This window comes from Microtus oregoni, unplaced genomic scaffold (genome assembly GCF_018167655.1).
Source record: "Microtus oregoni isolate MIOR12 unplaced genomic scaffold, Mior012 000173F_ref0000288, whole genome shotgun sequence".
NCBI lineage: Eukaryota > Metazoa > Chordata > Mammalia > Rodentia > Cricetidae > Microtus > Microtus oregoni.
This window is the reverse complement of record NW_024544829.1, coordinates 458,559-468,782: the sequence shown is the minus strand read 5'-3', so window position 1 is coordinate 468,782 and position 10,224 is coordinate 458,559. Positions and strand designations below refer to the sequence as shown.

Genomic DNA, 10,224 nt, shown 5'->3' with positions numbered 1-10,224 from the left:
AAATGGAATTTTCCGGGTTTTCTAGCACTCAACTTGCGCACCCCATGTTCGCCGCAGCGCCTCAGGGCCCACCTCCCGGGCAGGCGAAGTGACACTGGTCGCTGGGAGAGGTGCACCGCCGATCCTCTATAGCCCCGACGGCGGTGCTCAGAAGAGACGTCTCATCGGTTCCGGACTGCAGCACCCCGCTACCTCTTTCCCTCGGAGCCCCTCCCAAGTTCCCGATACTGTGACAGGCCCGCCTCAGGGACGAGGCGCGCAGTGGGACAATCCTCCCACTACCCGGCTCCCACACCCCGCTCCCGCTCCGTGGCGCCGGAAGTGACGCGCGTTGGTTCGAAGATGGCGGCATTGGCGTTCGACCAGGGAGAAGGTAAACACCCGGCAGGCGGCGCGCTGGCCCCTACGGGGCACCCTCAGGGTTTCAGGAGACCTCTCTGGCCTCCTCTCGAAGCCGCGGCTTCCCGCTCCCGCCCACTCCCACGGAGAGGCCGGCTTCCGCGTCCTCGACCCCGTGGTCCGGGCCTCCTACCAGCAGCCCCGCCTCCCTGGGCGGGCCCCGGGCGGCTCCCGTGGCCCGCAGGGGGCGCGAGGCCCGGAGCGGCCCCTGGCTCGTGGCCCCGCTCGCCCCGCCCCTTTCCCGCCCCTTTCCCGCTTTCCTCCACCCCCGGCGTGGGTGATCCTGAGGCTCCGCGCGCTTCGGGGCAAAAACCCGGAGACACCGTCGCCGACTTCGCTCCTGCTAGCGTTTCTGCCGTTGCCTTCGACCCCCTCAGCTCTCTCCCGGTTCGTGGCCCTACGCGGGGTGCTCTTGCCGAACCCTGTTGGGGGGTTGCCGCGAGCCTCACCCCCCTCCCCTCCCCGGTAGCGGCAAGTCTGGGCCCCGGCCCCGACGCCAGCCGTGCGCCTCCCGCCTAGCCCAACTGTCTGGACTCGCTACTCAAGCGCTGTCTTCTTTCCTAGGACTGCTTCTGAGGGGACCTCGGGTTCGCACGCTCGCCCCGCGCCGGAGCGCCCCGGCGCGGCCAGGGAGCGGCCCCTTGTAGAGGTCTAGGGAGCCTCCCGAGGTCCGTGCCGGCGCCCGGCGTCCGACCCTCCCACCGTTCGGCCCACCGGCCCGCTTCTTCCTGATGCAGACTGCCGTCCACTAGAGGCTGGACAGGACCCCCGAGGTGCGTAGCCGCCCCTGGCCGCCGGCCTGCGGAGCCCGAGCTTTGCCCGCGGCCCCGAGGAAGGCACGGGCTCCGTGGCCCTCGCTGCACCGGCGGCGCTCAAACATTTCCTAAGACGCTGGGACCCGATTTGTCTTTGAGTTTACTTAAATTGTTTGAAATGTAAATTTTCTTTTTCCAGGGGAACAGAGAGAGAGGGAGAGACAGAAAGAGAGGAAAAAAAAAAGGAAGAAGCATAATTCAGCCATTTTTTGCAGCACAGCGCTGCAGGTACCATGGTTATTTTCCCCCTAACCGGTTCCTTCCCTTTAAAAATCCGAGTTGTGCCTGAAATAGAACTGTGCGGATTGTGAGGCAATAAAGCGTGGAATTGGAACGTCTGGGTGGCTGAGAAAATCCCGTGCAGAACCTCAGTTGCTTATCTGAAACGCAGTCAGTCCGAGCCACATCAGAAGGTAGTGAGGACTATATGAGGTCATGTATGTAAAAATAATCTATAGCTGCAAAGTGTCGTCGCAAAATGTAAGGTCATTTCTTTTTTTTTTAAGTACCCTTTGCTGGAGTGGTTAATGTGGCTAACTGTTGCTGCCTCTTAATTTCTATATTATAAGTAAATAAGTACGGAATAGCAAAACAGTGCTGTGATCGATGGCTGTTTAATAGGCACGTTGGCTGGCTTGCCGCCTACAAAATGCTAGCTGCTTCTTTAAAATAACGGTATTCTTTAATTCAGATCTCATGTCACTATAGGGCTTGGCATCTTTCTAGGCCTCTCAGGCCCTTTTCTGACTCAGAATATTTCTTATGTTTTTCAGAGTTTCTCTTTGCCATCTGATTTGCCGTTGTCATTTTAAAAGTGTATATGCTCTAATTGCAATGTTTGCTTTTCATGTCTAGGGAACAGGATGACTGAATGCTTCTACCCGTTTGAAAATTGTTTTTTGAAGAGCTTACAAATGCATACATATTTCTCCAATGCTTAATAGATCTAGAAATGTGTAATGAATCTCAACATTTTAGTTTTTAATGTAATATTTGTGTAATTAAATTCTATTTTCAATCACAACACTCAGTAGGTGCCTTGAGTCACAGTTTGTCAGTGGTAAAGGATGTTAATTAATGCTCTTTACTACTGGCTAATTTGGCAGAAAAATAAGCTAGTAATATTTGTGGTTTGAAAATATTTTGCTAGAGTTTCAAAACTGTAGGATGTTTTGACTTAAAATAGTCAATAAAAAGTGAAAGGATCATTTTGGAGTATATTATTTTTAGTTGGTAATAAGTGTTTTTTAATTCCCTAGTCTAATACCAGTTGTCTTTCACAGTATGCTTCTGTGTTTTGTAAAAAGACAGAATAATGTAAGGTGGGCAGGATTAATTTGGAAAAGGAGCAGCCAACTTTAAAGTGGCTGCTTTTATATTTTGGATTTATCCCTTGTCCTAAAGATAATTTTGACTGATCACGATGTTACCAAAAATTTCAGAGTTTGATCTCTGCCTTGTTGTGGGTTATTTAGGGATGAAATTGTGGAACCAAGACTGGCTTGACTGAATTCATGTGTGTTTAGAAGGGGGGAGTCCCAAACTTGTTTTAATGTGTTAAATTGACATTGTGCAATATAAATGAATAGTGAAATTTGTGTTAATAATTTCAAATTGGAATTTTTCTTTACTTAGGACAACTTATATCAACAAATAAAAATACATCATGACAAGTCGAGAGATGGGAGAAAGGAAAAAGTGCTATATTTTAGTACCTTTAACTTGAATCCCCCCCCCCCCCGATTTTGACCCCTCTCCCTATGATATTGGTGGCCCACCCTCAGGTTTGAGCTTTCAAATTGCAAATGTTTCATGACTGAATGTTAAGTTAGGACAATGAATCTTAGTCTGGGTTGGGGGCATGTTGTAGATTAATTTATTACCAGACATTTCTTTAGAACTAGAATACCATAGCTCCTTTGGGCTTTTTTAAAAACCGAAGAACAACGAAAGCTGGTCATTGGTGAGGGCTTGCAGTAATGGTAGTTAATTAGAAAGGTGTACAACTTGGAGAACTCGGGAGGACACTAGTTATGTAATATCATAACCTTAGGCCAGTAACTTGACCTCATATTTTGGATTTTTTTTCATCTTTAAATTGAGAGTGGTTATAGAACATGGAGATTTGTGAAGTAAATTTCTTCATAGATCAAGTATTTATTAAGCATTTACTATGTGATACACACTGTTCTAGGTGCTGGGGATTCAAGTTAGTAGTAATAGTTTTAACAATTTTTTTGTTTTGGATTTTTTTCCAGACAGTTTTTCACTGTAGCCCAGGTTTGCTTTAAAGTTAGGGTAATCCTCCTGCCTCAGCCTCCCATGTACTGGCATTATAGGCATGTGTAGCTAACTATATGTGGCACAAAACAAAATTATTTGAAGAGAAAATAAAACTATGGTGGCCCATTTCTGTAGTTTTAGTACTAGGAGGGGGAGGCAAGAGGATCAGTTGAGAGTCTTCTTCAGTAGAAGCAGCCTGGAATATGAGACCCTATCTTAAAATTTTTTACTTCAGCATTAAATATATATTAGGAAAAAAATAAAGCAGAGATGAAGATGTGGATTCTTTGGTTGATGGAATAGAGGGGTTTTGTTTTGTTTTTTTTTTTATTTTTTGGTTTTTCGAGACAGGGTTTCTCTGTGGCTTTGGAGCCTGTCCTGGAACTAGCTCTTGTAGACCAGGCTGGCCTCGAAGTCACAGAGATCCGCCTGCCTCTGCCTCCCGAGTGCTGGGATTAAAGGCGCGCGCCACCACCGCCTGGCCCGGGCCCTACATTTATTTATGTTTTAACCACTGAGCCATCTCTCCAGCCCCCATTTATTTATGTTTTGTTTGTTTGCTTTTTTTAGGATAGGGTCTCTGTGCTGTAATCTTGGCTGTAGACCAGGCTGGCCTTGAACCCACAGAGATCCTCCTGCCTCTGCCTCCTGAGTGCTGAAAAAAGGTACCACCAAGCCCACTGGTTCTGTTATTTTAAGAGGGATTTGGGACAAGGTCTCATTGAGACTGATCTAAAGGGAGTCATAGATACCTGGATAGAGTAATCCTAGGCAAAAAGGAACAAGTGAGGTGAGGCTAATTTTCTAGGAACAGCAGCAACAAAAGGAAGAGTAGAAGGAGCTTATTGTTGCCATTTTAGGAACCAATAGAAAGGCTCCCATAGGTCATTTTCCTTAGGTATACCTTGTATTGCTGTTGGCTCAAAAGTAGATGACCATGGGGCTAGAAAGATGGCTCAGTGATTAAGAGCACTAGTTGCTCTTCTAGAGGATTAGGGTTCAATTCCCAGCATCCACATGTTGGCTCACAACTAAATGTAATTCCAGTTCCAGGTCACCCTAGACTCTTCTGGCTTCCATGGCCACTAGGCACTCTCATGGTACACAGACATATATGCAGCCAAAACACCCATACCACAAAATGAAAAAAAAATTTAAATGACAAGGGGGCCAGGAATGGTTCCCCGGATCTTTAATTCAAGCATGAAGAAGGCAAAGGCAGGTAGATTTCTGAGTTCAAATCTCTCCAGGGCTACAAAGTGAAGCCCTGTCTCCAAATAAACAACCTTCTCCCAGTAAAAAAATAAGTAGATGGCCTTTTGTTTTTGTTTTGCTTTGTTTTTCTGAGATAGGGTCTCTACATAGCCCTAGCTGTCCTGGAACTCACTATGTAGACTAGGCTAGCCTCGAACTTACAGAGATCTGTTTGCCTCTGCCTGTAAGTACTGGGATTAAAGTGTGTACCAACACATGTGGCAGTAGATAACCTTTCAAGTTAGAATTTTTAAAATTTATTTTTTTGTCTGTGTCTTTGTGTATGTAGGAGTGTACATATGAAGGTCAGAGGACGATGCAGGAGTTGGTTCTCATCTTCCACCATTTAGTTCCCAAGAATTGATTGAATTTAGATAGTCGGTCTTGGGGGCAAGTGCCTTTACATATTGAGCCATCTCAGTAGACCAGAATTATAACTATTTTTGGAAGAGGGTGCTGAGGATTGAATTGCCCAGAGCCTCACATGTACCAGGCAAGTGCTCTTTGACTGAATGACGTTCTCGACCCAGAACTTTTAATTTTGGAATAATAAAGAGTGAAAAAGTAAAATATATTCTATTTTTTCCTTTTTTTTTCTTTCGAGACAGGGTTTCTCTGTAGCTTTGGAGCCTGGAACTAGCTCTTATAGACCAGGCTGGCCTTGAACTCAGAGATCCGCCTGCCTCTGCCTTCCAAGTGCTGGGATTAAAAGTGTGTGCCACCACTACCCAACTTTTTTCTTCTTTTTAATACTTGGAGGTAGAGGTTGAAGCTAGGGTTTTATGTGTTGGGCAAACACCATACCTTTAAATTATATCCTCAGCCCTTCATATTTTTTCTCTTTTTGTATATTCAAATGCACATGCCTATGAGCCACGGCAAGAATGTGAAGGTCAGAATACAACTTGTAGGAGTTGGTTCTCTCCTTCCACCACGCCTAGCCAGGGATCAAGCTCAGATCATCACACTTGGTAGCAGGCTCCTTTACTCACTGAGTCATATCACTGGCCATAAGATGTTTAAAAAATACATTTACTTATTTGCTTATTTATTTATTGTATGTGCATACATGTGCACAGGCTACACAGCATGAATGTGGAGGTTAGAGAACTACTTGTAGGAGTAGGTTCTCTATTACCTTTTCCCTGAGGTGGTACCCAGGTCATCAGGCTGCACCACCTGAGTAAGCTGCTTTCTCTCTTTAATATGAGATACCTAAAGTTCATCAGGCCGGGGGTATATCTCAGTGATAGAGCACTTACATCCCACAGTGAAGCCCTGGGCTCTTGTCTGCAAGCTGTGGGGGGGATCTAGCTGAATCATTGAAGCAAATAAGGTTAGATAGAAAAAGTATCTTTTGTTCTTGATTACTATCTTTGAATTTAGTTAATACTGCATCATGGACTTATAGAAAATCTGTATCATAAACTCAGGAGCTTCCAAAAGATTGTGTTAGTTATATAATTCTTGGGGAGAATGAAAATGCTAACAGTGCACGATTTGTGATTTCATGTTAAAATGCAGCTTTGAAGATTTGGGATTTTATTTCCCAATAGAGTCTTTTCCTAGAATTCTCACTGGATCCAATCTCTAAAGACCAGGGAAGCTGTTTTCCATGACATCACTCTTGGACTACTTCTTACAATAAGGAATAAGTAAAGAAAGGAGCATTAAAGATGAAAAATAGCATTGAAATTGTTGAGGTTTTTTTTTTTTCAGTTTTCTTATAATATAGAGTGACTAGATACTAAACATACCTGTAAACTGAAGTAATTTGGGTATTAGGTGCCATTCCTGAGGCTGGAGGACCAGATCTTTCTAAATTTGCAATTTAGTACTGAGTTAAAAGAATATTTTGATGAAGAGAGTTTCAGTATTAAACAAATAAGCAGTCTTTTCTCCCACATTCAGCTTGTGTTCTTTCCCAGCTTGAGTGGTTGTATATATTTGAGGATAAAAGGAATGCCTATTAGAGCTCAAAAAAATAAATTCCCCATTTCTAAATTTTCTTTTACCATCAGTGTACTGAGAAATGGCTCATTTGAGATTGTTGAATTAAAAATTATTGGCTAGATTATAGAAATTGTGTGAGATTTTATGATTTGGAAATCTTATCTTTTAAAAAATGCTAAGCTTTCATTTTCCTTTCAATATGGAAGTATGGCATTTCTTGCATAGGTGTCAATTTTGTTAGAACAATTTGATAGTGAAGGCAGTCTGGAATCATTTACATTTTTCATTGAGGGTAAACATTAACCTTTTGAGAGTCTAGCTTTTATACTGAACAGCTTACAGTTTTTTAGTTTTCAGGCAGCTTTGGGAGGAATGTGAAAACAATAAATGACTACTTATGTCTTAAACATGGAGGTTAGTTGATTTTGAAACATCTTCTATTTAGTTGTCTAGAATTTTGCCTTCAGATCAGAATGGTAGCCTTCTAACTAAAAGGGAAGCATTTAATTTCTATGCCTTTAATTTCCTTGCAATGTTACCCCCACCAGACTTCTTTCTTTACTGGTCACTAGAGAGTTTGAACTATTAGAAATTTTTGTGATATAAATAGCTTTAATAGTCTTCGAAGGCAGGTGTGTGTGTGGGTGTGGGTGTGGGTGTGGGTGTGGGTGTGGGTGTGTGTGTTTTGTGTGGTCACTTATCTCTTTATCGTCCCTTAATTGATACTTGAGATGTCCCATAGCCTCTTTATATCTCTCTCCTTTTTTGTTTTAATTTTTTATTTTCGAGACAGAATTTCTCCGTAGCTTTTGGTTCCTGTCCTGGAACTAGCTCTTCTAGACCAGGCTGGCCTCGAACTCACAGAGATCCGCCTGCCTCTGCCTGGATCCAGAGTGGTGGGATTAAAGGCGTGCGCCACCACTGCCCGGCCCTCTTTATATCTCTTAAAATTTATTTGGATTCTAAACAAGTTTGGTTTATGTGTATTGATTTTTGTAGAAACTGATACTATGGAATTTAAAAATATTTGTAATTCTTTTGAAAATTAGCCCTCTTAAAGTTATATAAATTATGTTTTTTTTTTGTTTGTTTTTTTCGAGACAGGGTTTCTCTATGGTTTTGGAGTCTGTCCTGGAGCTAGCTCTTGTAGACCAGGCTGGTCTCGAACTCACAGAGATCCGCCTGCCTCTGCTTCCCAAGTGCTGGGATTAAAGGCGTGCGCCACCACCGCCCGGCTTATAAATTATGGTTTTTAATGAAAAATGAGTATCCTCTAGAAAATTAAGATCTTGAAGTCAGGTGTAGTGGCTCATGCCGATAATCGCAGCACTTGGGAGATTGAAAAAGAATTGCTGAGTTCAAAGTCAGCCTAGTTCAAAGTCAGTCAGACTAGGTTGAATCCCTGTCTCAAAAAACAAAACAAAACAAAACAAAGATACTTGATAATTGGATTATTGCTGTCCATATTTTTCCAAATCTTTCTATAACATTTGGTTTTATAAAAAGTATGACAGGTATTTACTTTCTGTGCATTCTTCTTAAAAAAAAAAAAAACCTGAAAACCATAGAGGAAAGGTGAAAGAGATAACTTCTTGGGCATTGAATTTCAGAAATTCATGTGTGCTGCTAGGTTAAGTGTGTTACCTCTGAGCTACATATCCTATTTCTTAGAACTATTTTTTCTTAGCCCCAAAGCTTTTGAAATATTTTGAGAATAATTTTGACCTTGACAAGTTCTTTCAGGTGACTGTGACTCCAGATCTCTCTAGACCATATCATATGCCCAAAGACATGAATCAGTCTGTGTTGTCTCTCTCCCATCTCCCCCCGCCGGTGTGTATGTGTGTGCATATATATGGGTATGTACTGGGAATTGAATCCTGAATTCAGGGTCCTCAGTCACCGAGGTATGAACTACATCTTTAGCCTCTTGTAGCCTCTGCAGTGCCAAGTTGATACAGCAAGATACACTATACAGTATTTCCTTTCTAGTAGTATAAGCATGCCTTGTAATTTAGTCTAATTTAGGTTCATTCCTCTTTTGGAAAAAAAAATCTATTTTAAATTCTGAAGGCCAAGTATAGAATATGTACACATTGGGTTTATAAGCCATAATTTGCCCTGATCTGAAGATCCATTATGAGAGGTCAGGATATAGAGTTTCTGAACATTTAACATTTTACGTGTTAGTAATATTTTTTTCAAAAGTCCCTTACTGGATATTTCCCCAGTCCTCATTGATCATAGAATTAAATATTTGGGTTTTGTGCTATACATCTTAGAATTATTACTTCTTTCTAAAATTGGTATAATTATATAGAGAATTTTTATATAAGGTTTTGTATAGTTCCTTTTTAAAAGTCTTACTTTTGCTTTTCTTAGTTACTTGATTTACTTAAATATGTGTTTTTGTTTTATAGGTCTCTTTTTTTTTTGTTTGTGTTTAAACCTTGCCATTCTGTGCTTTTTTTCCCTTTGTAGTGTCCAGGGTATGAATTGTGAACAAGTTGGTTTTATTTCACGTGTTCATTTGTAAGTTTGGTTATTTGATGCCTTAAATGTTGATACTATAAAACCTTGCTGTTTAGTAGAATATGCTAGATACTAATGCATTTTAAAATTTTGTTAGCCATAGTTTTTTTTTATCACAAGAGAAACCGATAAAACTGTTTTTAATATATTTTATTCAATATAATAAGTATATCTAAGGTAAATAGCAAACTCAATATAAAAAGATTCTCTTACATTTTTTTTATATCCACTCTTTACTTCTATCATTGTTATATACCCTATCTTTTTTTTCTTTTTTGGTTTTTTTGAGACAGGGTTTCTTTGTGGCTTTGGAGCCTGTCCTGGAACTAGCTCTTCTAGACCAGGCTGGCCTCGAACTCACAGAGATCCGCCTGCCTCTGCCTGGATCCAGAGTGGTGGGATTAAAGGCGTGCGCCACCACTGCCTGGCCCTCTTTATATCTCTTAAAATTTTTTTGGATTCTAAACAAGTTTGGTTTATGTGTATTGATTTTTGTAGAAACTGATACTATGGAATTTAAAAATATTTGTAATTCTTTTGAAAATTAGCCCTCTTAAAGTTATATAATTTTTTTTTGTTTTGTTTTGTTTTTTTGTTTTTTTCGAGACAGGGTTTCTCTGTGGCTTTGGAGCCTGTCCTGGAACTAGCTCTGTAGACCAGGCTGGCCTCGAACTCACAGAGATCTGCCTGCCTCTGCCTCCCGAGTGCTGGGATTAAAGGCGTGCGCCACCACCGCCCGGCATACCCTATCTTTTTAACACTTAACTAGATGTGTGACCTCAAATAAAGTCTGTTCATCCATAAACCTTAGCGTCTTCATCTATTAAGTAAGTTACAGTTGGTCTGGGTTCTGAGAAGGTGGGCTATGGTTCAAAATGCTCTTGGTAGGGAGAAGAGAAGGTTTCTATGAGGTTAGCAGGATTAGATTTATTATTCAGCTACTAATAAAAGTGTCAAGTTTACTATTGGGCTTGAGTAGGCACCAAGA

The 10,224-nt window shown here is 41.7% G+C and overlaps 1 protein-coding gene across 4 annotated transcripts in view; it reads left to right on the top strand.

Moving 5' to 3' along the window:
- Nucleotides 1–317: 317 nt before the first annotated feature.
- LOC121445308 (kelch-like protein 15) overlaps nt 318–10,224 on the top strand; it is a 45,429-nt gene continuing 35,522 nt past the window's right edge. For 3 of the 4 annotated variants that reach the window (XM_041647364.1, XM_041647369.1, XM_041647367.1), the window contains exons 1-2: nt 318–373; nt 964–1,172. The gene's annotated coding sequence lies outside the window, so the exon portion shown is untranslated. Of the gene's footprint in view, nt 374–671; nt 787–963; nt 1,173–10,224 lie in introns of those variants that run through there. The other variant, XM_041647365.1, reaches the window with a different exon arrangement.